Here is a 21,030-nt window from a genome sequence, read left to right on the forward strand (position 1 = left end):
GTTGCCATGGCAACTAAACCCCATAGTTGCCATTGCAACCCAACCCCATCATTACCATGTCAACACAACCCCATGGTTGCCATGGCAACACTACCCCATGGTTACCATGGCAACAGAACCCCATAGTTGCTATGGCAACTAAACGCCATGGTTCCCATGGCAACAGAACGCCGTGGTTGCCATGGCAACCCAACCACATGGTTACCATGGCAACACAACCGCATGGTTAACATGGCAACGCTACCGCATGGTTACCATGGCAACACAAACGCATGGCTACCATGGCAACACTACCCCATGGTTTGCATTCCAAAAGAACCGCCTGAAAACCATTGCAACCCAACCCCATAGTTACCATGGAAACACAACCCCGTGGTTGCCATGGCAACACAACCCCATCGTTACCATGGCAACACAACCCCATGTTTGCCATGGCAACACTACCCCATGGTTACCATGGCAACAGTATCCCATAGTTGCCATGGCAACTAAACGCCATGGTTACCATGGCAACACAACCCCATGGTTCCCATGGCAACACAACCCCCTGGTTGCCATGGTACCCCAACCCCATCGTTACCATGGTACCCCAACACCATGGTTGCCATGGCAAGCCAACCCCATGGTTACCATGGCAACACAACCGCATGGTTACAATGGAAACGCTACCCCATGGTTACCATGGCAACACAACCGCATGGTTACCATGGCAACACTACCCCATGGTTGCCATTCCAAAAAGAACCGCCTGATAACCATTGCAACCCAACCCCATAGTTACCATGGCAACACAACCCCATGGTTGCCATGGCAACACTACCCCATGGTTACCATGGCAACAGAACCCCATAGTTGCCATGGCAACTAAACGCCATGGTTACCATGGCAACCCAACCCCATGGTTACCATGGCAACAGAACGCCATGGTTACCATAGCAACCAAACCCCGTGGTTACCACAACAACACAACCGCATGGTTACCACGGCAACCCAACTGCATGGTTACCACGGCATCTCGACCCCATGGTTGCCATGGCAACTAAACCCCATAGTTGCCATAGCAACCCAACCCCATAGTTACCATGGCAACACAACCCCATGGTTCCCATGGCAACACAACCCCGTGGTTGCCATGGCAACCCAACCCCATCGTTACCATGGCAACACAACCCTATGGTTGCCATGGCAACACTACCCCATGGTTACCATGGCAACACAACCCCATAGTTGCATTGGCAACTAAAACGCCATGGTTACCATGGCAACACAACACCATGGTTGCCATGGCAACCCAACCCCATGGTTACCATGGCAACGCAACCGCATGGTTACTATGGCAACGCTACCCCATGGTTACCATGGCAACACAACGGCATGGTTACCATGGCAACACTACCCCATGGTTGCCATTCCAAAAGAACCGCCTGATAACCATTGCAACCCAACCCCATACCTACCATGGCAACACAACCCCATGGTTGCCATGGCAACACTACCCCATTGTTACCATGGCAACAGAACCCCATGGTTACGATGGCAACTAAACGCCATGGTTACCATGGCAACACAACCCCATGGTTCCCATGGCAACACAACCCCGTGGTTGCCATGGCAACCCAACCCCATCGTTACCATGGCAACACAACCGCATGGTTACAATTGCAACGCTACCCCATGGTTACCGTGGCAACACAGCCCTGTGGTTGCCATGGCAACACTACCCCATGGTTACCATGGCAACAGAACACCATAGTTGCCATGGAAACTAAACGCCATGGTTACCATGGAAAAGAACCCCATGGTTTCCATGGCAACAGAACGCCATGGTTACCATAGCAACCAAACCTCGTGGTTGCCATGGCAACCCAACCCCATGGTTACGATGGCAACACACCCGCATGGTTACCACAACAACACAACCGCATGGTGACCACGGCAACACAACTGCATGGTTACCACGGCATCTCGACCCCATGGTTGCCATGGAAACTAAACCCCATAGTTTCCATAGCAACCCAATACCATAGTTACCATGGCAACACAACCCCATGGTTCCCATGGCAACACAACCCCGTGGTTGCAATGGCAACCCATCCCCATCGTTACCATGGCAACACAACCCCATAGTTGCCATGGCAACACTACCCCATGGTTACCATGGCAACAGTACCCCATAGTTGCCATGGCAACTAAACGCCATGGTTACCATGGCAACACAACCCCATGGTTCCCATGGCAACCCAACCCCGTGGTTGCCATGGCAACCCAACTGCATGGTTACCATGGCAACACTACCCCATGGTTACCATTCCAAAAGAACCGCCTGATAACCATTGCAACCCAACCCCATGGTTACCATGGCAACAGAACCCCATAGTTGCCATGGCAACACTACCCCATGGTTACCATGGCAAAAGAACCACATAGTTACCATGGCAACAGAACGCCATGGTTACCATTGCAACCAAAACCCGTGGTTTCCATGGCAACCCAACCCCATGGTTACCATGTCAACACAACCGCATGGTTACCACAACAACACAACCGCATGGTTAACACGGCAACCCAACTGCATGGTTACCACGGCATCTCAACCCCATGGTTACCATGGCAACAGAACCCCATAGTTGCTATGGCAACTAAACGCCATGGTTACCATGGCAACACAACCGCATGGTTAACATGGCAACGCTACCGCATGGTTACCATGGCAACACAAACGCATGGCTACCATGGCAACACTACCCCATGGTTTGCATTCCAAAAGAACCGCCTGATAACCATTGCAACCCAACCCCATAGTTACCATGGCAACACAACCCCGTGGTTGCCATGGCAACCCAACCCCATCGTTACCATGGCAACACAACCCCATGTTTGCCATGGCAACACTACCCCATGGTTACCATGGCAACAGTATCCCATAGTTGCCATGGCAACTAAACGCCATGGTTACCATGGCAACACAACCCCATGGTTCCCATGGGAACACAACCCCGTGGTTGCCATGGTACCCCAACCCCATCGTTACCATGGTACCCCAACCCCATGGTTGCCATGGCAAGCCAACCCCATGGTTACCATGGCAACACAACCGCATGGTTACAATGGAAACGCTACCCCATGGTTACCATGGCAACAGAACGCCATGGTTACCATAGCAACCAAACCCCGTGGTTACCACAACAACACAACCGCATGGTTACCACGGCAACCGAACTGCATGGTTACCACGGCATCTCGACACCATGGTTGCCATGGCAACACAACGGCATGGTTACCACAACAACACAACCGCATGGTTACCACGGCAACCCAACTGCATGGTTACCACGGCATCTCGACCCCATGGTTGCCATGGCAACTAAACCCCATAGTTGCCATAGCAACCCAACCCCATAGTTACCATGGCAACACAACCCCATGGTTCCCATGGCAACACAACCCCGTGGTTGCCATGGCAACCCAACCCCATCGTTACCATGGCAACACAACCCCATGGTTGCCATGGCAACACTACCCCATGGTTACCATGGCAACAGTATCACATAGTTGCCATGGCAACTAAACGCCATGGTTACCATGGCAACACAACCCCATGGTTGCCATGGCAACCCAACCCCATGGTTACTATGGCAACGCTTCCCCATGGGTACCATGGCAACACAACCGGATGGTTACCATGGCATCACTACCCCATGGTTGCCATTCCAAAAGAACCGCCTGATAACCATTGCAACCCAACCCCATACTTACCATGGAAACACAACCCCATGGTTGCCATGGCAACACTACCCCATGGTTACCATGGCAACAGAACCCCATGGTTACTATGGTAACCCAACCCCATGGTTACCATGGCAACAGAACGCCATGGTTACCATAGCAACCAAACACCGTGGTTGCCATAGCAACCCAACCCCATGGTTACCATGGCAACACAACCGCATGGTTCCCATGGCAACACAACCCCGTGGTTGCCATGGCAACCCAAACCCATCGTTACCATGGCAACTAAACGCCATGGTTACCATGGCAACACTACCCCATGGTTACCATGGCAACCCAACCCCATTGTTACCATGGCAACACAACCGCATGGTTACCATGGCAACACTACCCCATGGTTACCATGGCAACACAACCGCATGGTTACCATGGCAAGAGTACCCCATGGTTGCCATTCCAAAAGAACCACCTGATAACCATTGCAACCCAACCCCATAGTTACCATGGCAACACAACCCCGTGGTTGCCATGGCAACCCAACCCCATCGTTAACATGGCAACACAACCCCATGTTTGCCATGGCAACACTACCCCATGGTTACCATGGAAACAGTATCCCATAGTTGCCATGGCAACTAAACGCCATGGTTACCATGGCAACACAACCCCATGGTTCCCATGGCAACACAACCCCATGGTTACCATGGCAACACAACCGCATGGTTAACACGGCAACCCAACTGCATGGTTACCACGGCATCGCAACCCCATGGTTGCCATGGCAACTAAACCCCATAGTTGCCATTGCAACCCAACCCCATCGTTACCATGTCAACACAACCCCATGGTTGCCATGGCAACACTACCCCATGGTTACCATGGCAACAGAACCCCATAGTTGCTATGGCAACTAAACGCCGTGGTTCCCATGGCAACAGAACGCCGTGGTTGCCATGGCAACCCAACCCCATGGTTACCATGGCAACACAACCGCATGGTTAACATGGCAACGCTACCGCATGGTTACCATGGAAACACAAACGCATGGCTACCATGGCAACACTACCCCATGGTTTGCATTCCAAAAGAACCGCCTGAAAACCATTGCAACCCAACCCCATAGGTACCATGGCAACACAACCCCGTGGTTGCCATGGCAACCCAACCACATCGTTACCATGGCAACACAACCCCATGTTTGCCATGGCAACACTACCCCATGGTTACCATGGCAACAGTATCCCATAGTTGCCATGGCAACTAAACGCCATGGTTACCATGGCAACACAACCCCATGGTTCCCATGGCAACACAACCGCATGGTTACCATGGCAACACAACCGCATGGTTAACACGGCAACCCAACTGCATGGTTACCACGGCATCGCAACCCCATGGTTGCCATGGCAACTAAACCCCATAGTTGCCATTGCAACCCAACCCCATCGTTACCATGTCAACACAACCCCATGGTTGCCATGGCAACACTACCCCATGGTTACCATGGCAACAGAACCCCATAGTTGCTATGGCAACTAAACGCCATGGTTCCCATGGCAACACAACGCCGTGGTTGCCATGGCAACCCAACCACATGGTTACCATGGCAACACAACCGCATGGTTAACATGGCAACTCTACCGCATGGTTACCATGGCAACACAAACGCATGGCTACCATGGCAACACTACCCCATGGTTTGCATTCCAAAAGAACCGCCTGAAAACCATTGCAACCCAACCCCATAGTTACCATGGCAACACAACCCCGTGGTTGCCATGGCAACCCAACCCCATCGTTACCATGGCAACACAACCCCATGTTTGCCATGGCAACACTACCCCATGGTTACCATGGCAACAGTATCCCATAGTTGCCATGGCAACTAAACGCCATGGTTACCATGGCAACACAACCCCATGGTTCCCATGGCAACACAACCCCCTGGTTGCCATGGTACCCCAACCCCATCGTTACCATGGTACCCCAACACCATGGTTGCCATGGCAAGCCAACCCCATGGTTACCATGGCAACACAACCGCATGGTTACAATGGAAACGCTACCCCATGGTTACCATGGCAACACAACCGCATGGTTACCATGGCAACACAACCCCATGGTTACCATGGCAACACTACCCCATGGTTACCATGGCAACGCAACCACATGGTTACTATGGCAACGCTACCCCATGGTTACCATGGCAACACAACGGCATGGTTACCATGGCAACACTACCCCATGGTTGCCATTCCAAAAGAACCGCCTGATAACCATTGCAACCCAACCCCATACCTACCATGGCAACACAACCCCATGGTTGCCATGGCAACACTACCCCATTGTTACCATGGCAACAGAACCCCATGGTTACGATGGCAACTAAACGCCATGGTTACCATGGCAACACAACCCCATGGTTCCCATGGCAACACAACCCCGTGGTTGCCATGGCAACCCAACCCCATCGTTACCATGGCAACACAACCGCATGGTTACAATTGCAACGCTACCCCATGGTTACCGTGGCAACAAAGCCCTGTGGTTGCCATGGAAACACTACCCCATGGTTACCATGGCAACAGAACACCATAGTTGCCATGGAAACTAAACGCCATGGTTACCATGGAAAAGAACCCCATGGTTTCCATGGCAACAGAACGCCATGGTTACCATAGCAACCAAACCCCGTGGTTGCCATGGCAACACAACCCCATGGTTACGATGGCAACACACCCGCATGGTTACCACAACAACACAACCGCATGGTGACCACGGCAACACAACTGCATGGTTACCACGGCATCTCGACCCCATGGTTGCCATGGAAACTAAACCCCATAGTTTCCATAGCAACCCAATACCATAGTTACCATGGCAACACAACCCCATGGTTCCCATGGCAACACAACCCCGTGGTTGCAATGGCAACCCAGCCCCATCGTTACCATGGCAACACAACCCCATAGTTGCCATGGCAACACTACCCCATGGTTACCATGGCAACAGTACCCCATAGTTGCCATGGCAACTAAACGCCATGGTTACCATGGCAACACAACCCCATGGTTCCCATGGCAACCCAACCCCGTGGTTGCCATGGCAACCCAACTGCATGGTTACCATGGCAACACTACCCCATGGTTACCATTCCAAAAGAACCGCCTGATAACCATTGCAACCCAACCCCATGGTTACCATGGCAACAGAACCCCATAGTTGCCATGGCAACACTACCCCATGGTTACCATGGCAAAAGAACCACATAGTTACCATGGCAACAGAACGCCATGGTTACCATTGCAACCAAAACCCGTGGTTTCCATGGCAACCCAACCCCATGGTTACCATGTCAACACAACCGCATGGTTACCACAACAACACAACCGCATGGTTAACACGGCAACCCAACTGCATGGTTACCACGGCATCTCAACCCCATGGTTACCATGGCAACAGAACCCCATAGTTGCTATGGCAACTAAACGCCATGGTTACCATGGCAACACAACCGCATGGTTAACATGGCAACGCTACCGCATCGTTACCATGGCAACACAAACGCATGGCTACCATGGCAACACTACCCCATGGTTTGCATTCCAAAAGAACCGCCTGATAACCATTGCAACCCAACCCCATAGTTACCATGGCAACACAACCCCGTGGTTGCCATGGCAACCCAACCCTATCGTTACCATGGCAACACAACCCCATGTTTGCCATGGCAACACTACCCCATGGTTACCATGGCAACAGTATCCCATAGTTGCCATGGCAACTAAACGCCATGGTTACCATGGCAACACAACCCCATGGTTCCCATGGGAACACAACCCCGTGGTTGCCATGGTACCCCAACCCCATCGTTACCATGGTACCCCAACCCCATGGTTGCCATGGCAAGCCAACCCCATGGTTACCATGGCAACACAACCGCATGGTTACAATGGAAACGCTACCCCATGGTTACCATGGCAACAGAACGCCATGGTTACCATAGCAACCAAACCCCGTGGTTACCACAACAACACAACCGCATGGTTACCACGGCAACCGAACTGCATGGTTACCACGGCATCTCGACACCATGGTTGCCATGGCAACTAAACCCCATAGTTGCCATAGCAACCCAACCCCATAGTTACCATTGCAACCCAACCCCATGGTTACCATGGCAACACAACCCCATTGTTGCCATGGCAACACTATCCCATGGTTACCATGGCAACAGAACCCCATAGTTGCCATGGCAACTAAACGCCACGGTTACCATGGCAACACAACCCCATGGTTGCCATGGCAACCCAAACCCATGGTTACCATGGCAACACAACCGCATGGTTACCATGGCAACAGTACCCCATGGTTGCCATTCCAAAAGAACCGCCTGATAACCATTGCAACCCAACCCCATAATTTCCATGGCAACACAACCCCATGGTTGCCATGGCAACACTACCCCATGGTTACCATGGCAACAGAACCCCATAGTTGCCATGGCAACTAAACGCCATGGTTTCCATGGCAATACAACCCCGTGGTTGCCATGGCAACCCAACCCCATGGTTACCATGGCAAGAGAACCCCATGGTTACCATAGCAACCAAACCCCGTGGTTGCCATGGGAACGCAACCCCATGGTTACCATGGCAACACAACCGCATGGTTACAACAACAACACTACCGCATGGTTACCACGGCATCTCAACCCCATGGTTGCCATGGCAACTAAACCCCATAGTTGCCATAGCAACCCAACCCCATAGTTACCATGGCAACACAACCCCATGGTTCCCATGGCAACACAACCGCGTGGTTGCCATGGCAACCCAAACCCATCGTTACCATGGCAAATAAACGCCATGGTTACCATGGCAACACAACCCCATGGTTCCCATGGCAACACAACCCCGTGGTTGCCATGGCAACCCAACCCCATCGTTACCAGGGCAACACAACCCCATGGTTGCCATGGCAATACTACCCCATGGTTACTATGGCAACACAACCCCATAGTTGCCATGGCAACTAAAACGCCATGGTTACCATGGCAACACAACCCCATGGTTGCCATGGCAACCCAACCGCATAGTTACAATGGCAACGCTACCCCATGATTGCCATTCCAAAAGAACCGCCTGATAACCATTGCAAACCATCCCCATAGTTACCATGGCAACACAACCCCATGGTTGCGATGGCAACACTACCCCATGGTTACCATGGCAACAGAACACCATAGTCGCCATGGAAACTAAACGCCATGGTTACCATGGAAAAGAACCCCATGGTTTCCATGGCAACAGAACGCCATGGTTACCATAGCAACCAAACCTCGTGGTTGCCATGGCAACCCAACCCCATGGTTACGATGGCAACACACCCGCATGGTTACCACAACAACACAACCGCATGGTGACCACGGCAACACAACTGCATGGTTACCACGGCATCTCGACCCCATGGTTGCCATGGAAACTAAACCCCATAGTTTCCATAGCAACCCAATACCATAGTTACCATGGCAACACAACCCCATGGTTCCCATGGCAACACAACCCCGTGGTTGCAATGGCAACCCAGCCCCATCGTTACCATGGCAACACAACCCCATAGTTGCCATGGCAACACTACCCCATGGTTACCATGGCAACAGTACCCCATAGTTGCCATGGCAACTAAACGCCATGGTTACCATGGCAACACAACCCCATGGTTCCCATGGCAACCCAACCCCGTGGTTGCCATGGCAACCCAACTGCATGGTTACCATGGCAACACTACCCCATGGTTACCATTCCAAAAGAACCGCCTGATAACCATTGCAACCCAACCCCATGGTTACCATGGCAACAGAACCCCATAGTTGCCATGGCAACACTACCCCATGGTTACCATGGCAAAAGAACCACATAGTTACCATGGCAACAGAACGCCATGGTTACCATTGCAACCAAAACCCGTGGTTTCCATGGCAACCCAACCCCATGGTTACCATGTCAACACAACCGCATGGTTACCACAACAACACAACCGCATGGTTAACACGGCAACCCAACTGCATGGTTACCACGGCATCTCAACCCCATGGTTACCATGGCAACAGAACCCCATAGTTGCTATGGCAACTAAACGCCATGGTTACCATGGCAACACAACCGCATGGTTAACATGGCAACGCTACCGCATGGTTACCATGGCAACACAAACGCATGGCTACCATGGCAACACTACCCCATGGTTTGCATTCCAAAAGAACCGCCTGATAACCATTGCAACCCAACCCCATAGTTACCATGGCAACACAACCCCGTGGTTGCCATGGCAACCCAACCCCATCGTTACCATGGCAACACAACCCCATGTTTGCCATGGCAACACTACCCCATGGTTACCATGGCAACAGTATCCCATAGTTGCCATGGCAACTAAACGCCATGGTTACCATGGCAACACAACCCCATGGTTCCCATGGGAACACAACCCCGTGGTTGCCATGGTACCCCAACCCCATCGTTACCATGGTACCCCAACCCCATGGTTGCCATGGCAAGCCAACCCCATGGTTACCATGGCAACACAACCGCATGGTTACAATGGAAACGCTACCCCATGGTTACCATGGCAACAGAACGCCATGGTTACCATAGCAACCAAACCCCGTGGTTACCACAACAACACAACCGCATGGTTACCACGGCAACCGAACTGCATGGTTACCACGGCATCTCGACACCATGGTTGCCATGGCAACACAACGGCATGGATACCACAACAACACAACCGCATGGTTACCACGGCAACCCAACTGCATGGTTACCACGGCATCTCGACCCCATGGTTGCCATGGCAACTAAACCCCATAGTTGCCATAGCAACCCAACCCCATAGTTACCATGGCAACACAACCCCATGGTTCCCATGGCAACACAACCCCGTGGTTGCCATGGCAACCCAACCCCATCGTTACCATGGCAACACAACTTGATGGTTGCCATGGAAACACTACCCCATGGTTACCATGGCAACAGTATCACATAGTTGCCATGGCAACTAAACGCCATGGTTACCATGGCAACACAACCCCATGGTTGCCATGGCAACCCAACCCCATGGTTACCATGGCAACACAACCGCATGGTTACTATGGCAACGCTTCCCCATGGGTACCATGGCAACACAACCGGATGGTTACCATGGTATCACTACCCCTTGGTTGCCATTCCAAAAGAACCGCCTGATAACCATTGCAACCCAACCCCATACTTACCATGGAAACACAACCCCATGGTTGCCATGGCAACACTACCCCATGGTTACCATGGCAACAGAACCCCATGGTTACTATGGTAACCCAACCCCATGGTTACCATGGCAACAGAACGCCATGGTTACCATGGCAACCAAACACCGTGGTTGCCATAGCAACCCAACCCCATGGTTACCATGGCAACACAACCGCATGGTTCCCATGGCAACACAACCCCGTGGTTGCCATGGCAACCCAAACCCATCGTTACCATGGCAACTAAACGCCATGGTTACCATGGCAACACAACCCCATGGTTCCCATGGCAACCCAACCCCATTGTTACCATGGCAACACAACCGCATGGTTACCATGGCAACACTACCCCATGGTTACCATGGCAACACAACCGCATGGTTACCATGGCAAGAGTACCCCATGGTTGCCATTCCAAAAGAACCACCTGATAACCATTGCAACCCAACCCCATGGTTACCATGGCAACACAACCCCATTGTTGCCATGGCAACACTATCCCATGGTTACCATGGCAACAGAACCCCATAGTTGCCATGGCAACTAAACGCCACGGTTACCATGGCAACACAACCCCATGGTTGCCATGGCAACCCAACCCCATGGTTACCATGGCAACACAACCGCATGGTTACCATGGCAACAGTACCCCATGGTTGCCATTCCAAAAGAACTGCCTGATAACCATTGCAACCCAACCCCATAATTTCCATGGCAACACAACCCCATGGTTGCCATGGCAACACTACCCCATGGTTACCATGGCAACAGAACCCCATAGTTGCCATGGCAACTATACGCCATGGTTTCCATGGCAATACAACCCCGTGGTTGCCATGGCAACCCAACCCCATGGTTACCATGGCAAGAGAACCCCATGGTTACCATAGCAACCAAACCCCGTGGTTGCCATGGGAACGCAACCCCATGGTTACCATGGCAACACAACCGCATGGTTACAACAACAACACTACCGCATGGTTACCACGGCATCTCAACCCCATGGTTGCCATGGCAACTAAACCCCATAGTTGCCATAGCAACCCAACCCCATAGTTACCATGGGAACACAACCCCATGGTTCCCATGGCAACACAACCGCGTGGTTGCCATGGCAACCCAAACCCATCGTTACCATGGCAACTAAACGCCATGGTTACCATGGCAACACAACCCCATGGTTCCCATGGCAACACAACCCCGTGGTTGCCATGGCAACCCAACCCCATCGTTACCAGGGCAACACAACACCATGGTTGCCATGGCAACTAAAACGCCATGGTTACCATGGCAACACAACCCCATGGTTGCCATGGCAACCCAACCGCATAGTTACAATGGCAACGCTACCCCATGATTGCCATTCCAAAAGAACCGCCTGATAACCATTGCAACCCATCCCCATAGTTACCATGGCAACACAACCCCATGGTTGCGATGGCAACACTACCCCATGGTTACCATGGCAACAGAACACCATAGTCGCCATGGAAACTAAACGCCATGGTTACCATGGAAAAGAACCCCATGGTTTCCATGGCAACAGAACGCCATGGTTACCATAGCAACCAAACCTCGTGGTTGCCATGGTAACCCAACCCCATGGTTACCATGGCAACACAACCGCATGCTTACCACAACAACACAACCGCATGGTTACCACGGCAACCCAACTGCATGGTTACCACGGCATCTCGACCTCATGGTTGCCATGGCAACTAATCCCCATAGTTTCCATAGCAACCCAACACCATAGTTACCATGGCAACACAACCCCATTGTTCCCATGGCAACACAACCCCGTGGTTGCAATGGCAACCCAACCCCATGGTTATAATGGCAACACAACCCCATGGTTGCCATGGACACACTACCCCATGGTAACCATGGCAACACTACCCCATGGTTGCCATGGCAACTAAACGCCATGGTTACCAGGGCAACACAACCCCATTGTTCCCATGGCAACACAACGCCGTGGTTGCCATGGCAACCCAACCCCATGGTTACCATGGCAACACAACCGCATGGTTACCATGGCAACACAACCGCATGGTTACTATGGCAACGCTTCCCCATGGGTACCATGGCAACACAACCGGATGGTTACCATGGCATCACTACCCCATGGTTGCCATTCCAAAAGAACCGCCTGATAACCATTGCAACCCAACCCCATACTTACCATGGAAACACAACCCCATGGTTGCCATGGAAACACTACCCCATGGTTACCATGGCAACAGAACCCCATGGTTACTATGGTAACCCAACCCCATGGTTACCATGGCAACAGAACGCCATGGTTACCATAGCAACCAAACCCCGTGGTTGCCATAGCAACCCAACCCCATGGTTACCATGGCAACACAACCGCATGGTTCCCATGGCAACACAACCCCGTGGTTGCCATGGCAACCCAAACCCATCGTTACCATGGCAACTAAACGCCATGGTTACCATGGCAACACAACCCCATGGTTCCCATGGCAACCCAACCCCATTGTTACCATGGCAACACAACCGCATGGTCACCATGGCAACACTACCCCATGGTTACCATGGCAACACAACTGCGTGGTTACCATGGCAACTAAACGCCACGGTTACCATGGCAACACAACCCCATGGTTGCCATGGCAACAGAACCCCATGGTTGCCATTGCAACCCAACCCCATCGTTACCATGTCAACACAACCCCATGGTTGCCATGGCAACACTACCCCATGGTTACCATGGCAACAGAACCCCATAGTTGCTATGGCAACTAAACGCCATGGTTCCCAAGGCAACACAACGCCGTGGTTGCCATGGCAACCCAACCACATGGTTACCATGGCAACACAACCGCATGGTTAACATGGCAACTCTACCGCATGGTTACCATGGCAACACAAACGCATGGCTACCATGGCAACACTACCCCATGGTTTGCATTCCAAAAGAACCGCCTGAAAACCATTGCAACCCAACCCCATAGTTACCATGGCAACACAACCCCGTGGTTGCCATGGCAACCCAACCCCATCGTTACCATGGCAACACAACCCCATGTTTGCCATGGCAACACTACCCCATGGTTACCATGGCAACAGTATCCCATAGTTGCCATGGCAACTAAACGCCATGGTTACCATGGCAACACAACCCCATGGTTCCCATGGCAACACAACCCCCTGGTTGCCATGGTACCCCAACCCCATCGTTACCATGGTACCCCAACACCATGGTTGCCATGGCAAGCCAACCCCATGGTTACCATGGCAACACAACCGCATGGTTACAATGGAAACGCTACCCCATGGTTACCATGGCAACACAACCGCATGGTTACCATGGCAACACAACCCCATGGTTACCATGGCAACACTACCCCATGGTTACCATGGCAACGCAACCACATGGTTACTATGGCAACGCTACCCCATGGTTACCATGGCAACACAACGGCATGGTTACCATGGCAACACTACCCCATGGTTGCCATTCCAAAAGAACCGCCTGATAACCATTGCAACCCAACCCCATACCTACCATGGCAACACAACCCCATGGTTGCCATGGCAACACTACCCCATTGTTACCATGGCAACAGAACCCCATGGTTACGATGGCAACTAAACGCCATGGTTACCATGGCAACACAACCCCATGGTTCCCATGGCAACACAACCCCGTGGTTGCCATGGCAACCCAACCCCATCGTTACCATGGCAACACAACCGCATGGTTACAATTGCAACGCTACCCCATGATTGCCATTCCAAAAGAACCGCCTGATAACCATTGCAACCCATCCCCATAGTTACCATGGCAACACAACCCCATGGTTGCGATGGCAACACTACCCCATGGTTACCATGGCAACAGAACACCATAGTCGCCATGGAAACTAAACGCCATGGTTACCATGGAAAAGAACCCCATGGTTTCCATGGCAACAGAACGCCATGGTTACCATAGCAACCAAACCTCGTGGTTGCCATGGCAACCCAACCCCATGGTTACGATGGCAACACACCCGCATGGTTACCACAACAACACAACCGCATGGTGACCACGGCAACACAACTGCATGGTTACCACGGCATCTCGACCCCATGGTTGCCATGGAAACTAAACCCCATAGTTTCCATAGCAACCCAATACCATAGTTACCATGGCAACACAACCCCATGGTTCCCATGGCAACACAACCCCGTGGTTGCAATGGCAACCCAGCCCCATCGTTACCATGGCAACACAACCCCATAGTTGCCATGGCAACACTACCCCATGGTTACCATGGCAACAGTACCCCATAGTTGCCATGGCAACTAAACGCCATGGTTACCATGGCAACACAACCCCATGGTTCCCATGGCAACCCAACCCCGTGGTTGCCATGGCAACCCAACTGCATGGTTACCATGGCAACACTACCCCATGGTTACCATTCCAAAAGAACCGCCTGATAACCATTGCAACCCAACCCCATGGTTACCATGGCAACAGAACCCCATAGTTGCCATGGCAACACTACCCCATGGTTACCATGGCAAAAGAACCACATAGTTACCATGGCAACAGAACGCCATGGTTACCATTGCAACCAAAACCCGTGGTTTCCATGGCAACCCAACCCCATGGTTACCATGTCAACACAACCGCATGGTTACCACAACAACACAACCGCATGGTTAACACGGCAACCCAACTGCATGGTTACCACGGCATCTCAACCCCATGGTTACCATGGCAACAGAACCCCATAGTTGCTATGGCAACTAAACGCCATGGTTACCATGGCAACACAACCGCATGGTTAACATGGCAACGCTACCGCATGGTTACCATGGCAACACAAACGCATGGCTACCATGGCAACACTACCCCATGGTTTGCATTCCAAAAGAACCGCCTGAAAACCATTGCAACCCAACCCCATAGTTACCATGGCAACACAACCCCGTGGTTGCCATGGCAACCCAACCCCATCGTTACCATGGCAACACAACCCCATGTTTGCCATGGCAACACTACCCCATGGTTACCATGGCAACAGTATCCCATAGTTGCCATGGCAACTAAACGCCATGGTTACCATGGCAACACAACCCCATGGTTCCCATGGGAACACAACCCCGTGGTTGCCATGGTACCCCAACCCCATCGTTACCATGGTACCCCAACCCCATGGTTGCCATGGCAAGCCAACCCCATGGTTACCATGGCAACACAACCGCATGGTTACAATGGAAACGCTACCCCATGGTTACCATGGCAACAGAACGCCATGGTTACCATAGCAACCAAACCCCGTGGTTACCACAACAACACAACCGCATGGTTATCACGGCAACCGAACTGCATGGTTACCACGGCATCTCGACACCATGGTTGCCATGGCAACACAACGGCATGGATACCACAACAACACAACCGCATGGTTACCACGGCAACCCAACTGCATGGTTACCACGGCATCTCGACCCCATGGTTGCCATGGCAACTAAACCCCATAGTTGCCATAGCAACCCAACCCCATAGTTACCATGGCAACACAACCCCATGGTTCCCATGGCAACACAACCCCGTGGTTGCCATGGCAACCCAACCCCATCGTTACCATGGCAACACAACTTGATGGTTGCCATGGAAACACTACCCCATGGTTACCATGGCAACAGTATCACATAGTTGCCATGGCAACTAAACGCCATGGTTACCATGGCAACACAACCCCATGGTTGCCATGGCAACCCAACCCCATGGTTACCATGGCAACACAACCGGATGGTTACCATGGTATCACTACCCCTTGGTTGCCATTCCAAAAGAACCGCCTGATAACCATTGCAACCCAACCCCATATTTACCATGGAAACACAACCCCATGGTTGCCATGGCAACACTACCCCATGGTTACCATGGCAACAGAACCCCATGGTTACTATGGTAACCCAACCCCATGGTTACCATGGCAACAGAACGCCATGGTTACCATAGCAACCAAACACCGTGGTTGCCATAGCAACCCAACCCCATGGTTACCATGGCAACACAACCGCATGGTTCCCATGGCAACACAACCCCGTGGTTGCCATGGCAACCCAAACCCATCGTTACCATGGCAACTAAACGCCATGGTTACCATGGCAACACAACCCCATGGTTCCCATGGCAACCCAACCCCATTGTTACCATGGCAACACAACCGCATGGTTACCATGGCAACACTACACCATGGTTACCATGGCAACACAACCGCATGGTTACCATGGCAAGAGTACCCCATGGTTGCCATTCCAAAAGAACCACCTGATAACCATTGCAACCCAACCCCATGGTTACCATGGCAACACAACCCCATTGTTGCCATGGCAACACTATCCCATGGTTACCATGGCAACAGAACCCCATAGTTGCCATGGCAACTAAACGCCACGGTTACCATGGCAACACAACCCCATGGTTGCCATGGCAACCCAACCCCATGGTTACCATGGCAACACAACCGCATGGTTACCATGGCAACAGTACCCCATGGTTGCCATTCCAAAAGAACTGCCTGATAACCATTGCAACCCAACCCCATAATTTCCATGGCAACACAACCCCATGGTTGCCATGGCAACACTACCCCATGGTTACCATGGCAACAGAACCCCATAGTTGCCATGGCAACTAAACGCCATGGTTTCCATGGCAATACAACCCCGTGGTTGCCATGGCAACCCAACCCCATGGTTACCATGGCAAGAGAACCCCATGGTTACCATAGCAACCAAACCCCGTGGTTGCCATGGGAACGCAACCCCATGGTTACCATGGCAACACAACCGCATGGTTACAACAACAACACTACCGCATGGTTACCACGGCATCTCAACCCCATGGTTGCCATGGCAACTAAACCCCATAGTTGCCATAGCAACCCAACCCCATAGTTACCATGGGAACACAACCCCATGGTTCCCATGGCAACACAACCGCGTGGTTGCCATGGCAACCCAAACCCATCGTTACCATGGCAACTAAACGCCATGTTTACCATGGCAACACAACCCCATGGTTCCCATGGCAACACAACCCCGTGGTTGCCATGGCAACCCAACCCCATCGTTACCAGGGCAACACAACACCATGGTTGCCATGGCAACACTACCCCATGGTTACTATGGCAACACAACCCCATAGTTGCCATGGCAACTAAAACACCATGGTTACCATGGCAACACAACCCCATGGTTGCCATGGCAACCCAACCGCATAGTTACAATGGCAACGCTACCCCATGATTGCCATTCCAAAAGAACCGCCTGATAACCATTGCAACCCATCCCCATAGTTACCATGGCAACACAACCCCATGGTTGCGATGGCAACACTACCCCATGGTTACCATGGCAACAGAACACCATAGTCGCCATGGAAACTAAACGCCATGGTTACCATGGAAAAGAACCCCATGGTTTCCATGGCAACAGAACGCCATGGTTACCATAGCAACCAAACCCCGTGGTTGCCATGGTAACCCAACCCCATGGTTACCATGGCAACACAACCGCATGCTTACCACAACAACACAACCGCATGGTTACCACGGCAACCCAACTGCATGGTTACCACGGCATCTCGACCTCATGGTTGCCATGGCAACTAATCCCCATAGTTTCCATAGCAACCCAACACCATAGTTACCATGGCAACACAACCCCATTGTTCCCATGGCAACACAACCCCGTGGTTGCAATGGCAACCCAACCCCATGGTTATAATGGCAACACAACCCCATGGTTGCCATGGACACACTACCCCATGGTAACCATGGCAACACTACCCCATGGTTGCCATGGCAACTAAACGCCATGGTTACCAGGGCAACACAACCCCATTGTTCCCATGGCAACACAACGCCGTGGTTGCCATGGCAACCCAACCCCATGGTTACCATGGCAACACAACCGCATGGTTACCATGGCAACACAACCGCATGGTTACTATGGCAACGCTTCCCCATGGGTACCATGGCAACACAACCGGATGGTTACCATGGCATCACTACCCCATGGTTGCCATTCCAAAAGAACCGCCTGATAACCATTGCAACCCAACCCCATACTTACCATGGAAACACAACCCCATGGTTGCCATGGAAACACTACCCCATGGTTACCATGGCAACAGAACCCCATGGTTACTATGGTAACCCAACCCCATGGTTACCATGGCAACAGAACGCCATGGTTACCATAGCAACCAAACCCCGTGGTTGCCATAGCAACCCAACCCCATGGTTACCATGGCAACACAACCGCATGGTTCCCATGGCAACACAACCCCGTGGTTGCCATGGCAACCCAAACCCATCGTTACCATGGCAACTAAACGCCATGGTTACCATGGCAACACAACCCCATGGTTCCCATGGCAACCCAACCCCATTGTTACCATGGCAACACAACCGCATGGTTACCATGGCAACACTACCCCATGGTTACCATGGCAACACAACTGCATGGTTACCATGGCAACTAAACGCCACGGTTACCATGGCAACACAACCCCATGGTTGCCATGGCAACAGAACCCCATGGTTGCCATGGCAACACTACCCCATGGTTACCATGGCAACAGAACCCCATAGTTGCCATGGCAACTAAACGCCACGGTTACCATGGCAACACAACCCCATGATTGCCATGGCAACCCAACCCCATGGTTACGATGGCAACAGAACCCCATGCTAACCATAGCAACCCAACCCCATGGTTACCATGGCAACACAACCGCATGGTTACCATGGCAAGAGTACCCCATGGTTGCCATTCCAAAAGAACCGCCTGATAACCATTGCAACCCAACCCCATGGTTACCATGGCAACACAACCCCATTGTTGCCATGGCAACACTCTCCCATGGTTACCATGGCAACAGAACCCCATAGTTGCCATGGCAACTAAACGCCACGGTTACCATGGCAACACAACCCCATGGTTGCCATGGCAACCCAACCCCATGGTTACGATGGCAACAGAACCCCATGCTAACCATGGCAACCCAACCCCATGGTTACCATGGCAACACAACCGCATGGTTACCATGGCAAGAGTACCCCATGGTTGCCATTCCAAAAGAACCGCCTGATAACCATTGCAACCCAACCACATGGTTACCATGGCAACCCAACCCCATCGTTACCATGGCAACCCAACCCCATGGTTGCCATGGCAACACTACCCCATGGTTACCATTGCAACAGAACCCCATAGTTGCCATGGCAACACTACCCCATGGTTCCCATGGCAACCCAACCCCATGGTTACCATGTCAACAGAACGCCATGGTTACCATAGCAACCAAACCCCGTGGTTGCCATGGCAACCCAACCCCATGGTTACCCTGGCAACACAACCGCATGGTTACAACAACAACACAACCGCATGGTTACCACGGCAACCCAACTGCATGGTTACCACGGCATCTCAACCCCATGGTTGCCATGGCAACTAAACCCCATAGTTGCCATGGCAACTAAACGCCATGGTTGCCATGGCAACACAACGCCGTGGTTGCCATGGCAACCCAACTCCATGGTTACCATGGCAACACAACCGCATGGTTACCATGGCAACGCTACCCCATGGTTACCATGGCAACACAACCGCATGGTTACCATGGCAACACTACCCCATGGTTTCCATTCCAAAAGAACCGCCTGATAACCATTGCAACCCAACCCCATACTTACCATGGCAACACAACCCCATGGTTGCCATGGCAACTCTACCCCATGGTTACCATGGCAACAGAACCCCATGGTTACCATGGCAACCTAACCCCATGGTTACCATGGCAACAGAACGCAATGGTTACCATAGCAACCAAATCCCGTGGTTGCCATGGCAACCCAACCGCATGGTTACCATGGCAACACAACCGCATGGTTACCATGGCAACACTACCCCATGATTGCCATTCCAAAAGAACCACCTGATAACCATTGCAACCCAACCCCATAGTTACC

The sequence above is a fragment of the Netta rufina genome (assembly GCF_964035555.1).
Source record: "Netta rufina genome assembly, chromosome: 26".
Classification (NCBI taxonomy): domain Eukaryota; kingdom Metazoa; phylum Chordata; class Aves; order Anseriformes; family Anatidae; genus Netta; species Netta rufina.